This window comes from Tribolium madens, unplaced genomic scaffold (genome assembly GCF_015345945.1).
Source record: "Tribolium madens isolate multiple individuals breed KSU strain unplaced genomic scaffold, Tmad_KSU_1.1 Scaffold_97;HRSCAF=244;Tcas5.2_LG3a, whole genome shotgun sequence".
Lineage (NCBI taxonomy): Eukaryota > Metazoa > Arthropoda > Insecta > Coleoptera > Tenebrionidae > Tribolium > Tribolium madens.
Genome location: NW_025401069.1, coordinates 13401552 through 13403237, shown reverse-complemented (window position 1 = coordinate 13403237; position 1686 = coordinate 13401552).

Sequence of the window (1686 nt, the reverse complement as noted above, 5' to 3'; positions counted from 1 at the left end):
GAATTTGATGGCAGTTTCTAGTTTTTTTTTACTAAACTCATATCGGGAATAGACATATGTATATCTAATAATGGAAATATAGAGTGGCCTGTTGCAGGCCTGAAAGTAGGTTAACATCGTGTCACGGGCGCTCGCCCTAACCACTTTCAGTTTCCCCTCTGGGAGAGACATTTCCGGGCAACCCAATTCTTGTTTCAGCGGTATTTAATTGGGCATTGAATATAGGTCATAATGGGCGCGTCAAATGGACTTTTGTACCGCTAATTAGCTTCAAGAATAATAAATAAGACACGAAAAACATTTACAAGTTTTGTAATAAAACACAAGGCTTCTTTTTTCTTTTTGAACAAATCAATAAATTAATATCTAATCTATTTCAGCGACATTATGTTTCAAAACAAGAGTTACCCAATCATCATCGATCATTTTATATCCTCTACTGTAATCAAATCATTTTTATTACACAATTAGCGGTAGCCAGAATCAATATAAATCATAATAAAAGACAAATTTTCTTCGAATATTTCAATAAAATGTGCATTAGATGTAGTTTCTACTCTCTGCGTCGTGGATCTGGGTCAGGGATCGGCCTAGAATGCAGCGGATTTACTGATTTATTGCAATTTTCAATTTCGTGTCTTTTTTTCAACCCTCATTAAATTATCAGAGGACGCCCACATGCCAAACGCTATTCTGATCAAATTGGGTTCATTTTTATTGACACAATCTTAAAATATTTGGTAACGTACGACACCCACACAAAAATAAATAATTTATAATCCTTTTACAAATTTTCTCAATAACAAACTTTGAAGTGGAGGATCTTCCTACGACTTGTAATTTTCTCGAAAAAATATTATTTGATTTTGCTTTAAAATCCTCCTTACAACGTTTACATTAAAAGAAAATAAATTGAAAATTACAAGTATTCCAATTTATAGTCGCCGACTTCTTAATTTGACATTAATTGTCAACCAAAACGATGAAAATTTGATAAAAAACAGTCGTGAATTATTTAAAAGTGGTAAAGTGTAATACTTATACAGGGTGTGTCAGACCTTGCGCCCCAGAGAAAAATTTTAAGTAAGATAAGATACCAGGAACAAGGAAAAGATATTGTGTCAAAAAAATTTGCCATTTGACATTGACATCTATTTAATGATTCTGGTGATCTTGAATACGTTTTTTGTATAATTATTTAGTAAAGGTAGAAAAATTTAGCCAAAAAAAGCCACAATCAACATTAAACAGAGTTACAATTCAGGATACAGCTTCCTCTTCTAATTGCCTGTAGCAAAAAAATTTGGAAAATTATTTTTCCAACAATAAATAAAAGAGTCTCATAATTTCAAAATTTTTATAGATATGATTTTTAATTTTTTCCATGTTCCTGGTATCTTACCTTATATAGCATTTTTTTTTTGGGACACGAGTTCTGGCGCACCCTGTATAATTTTCGATCACCCGGTATTAAGAAATTATAGGTTTTAGAATAGAAAACTGATATTTTGAATTAATAAAAGTTTAATTTTTATTACTTTTCTATTAAGGTGTTTGATAGTAAAAAAATAAATAAAAAAGCTTAAAACAAAAAAGATTTTACGTAGATTATGTAACATATACCAATACATAGAGTGACATTAGAAAATTAAGAAAAGTCTTTTTTACAACATTAAAAAATTAAAA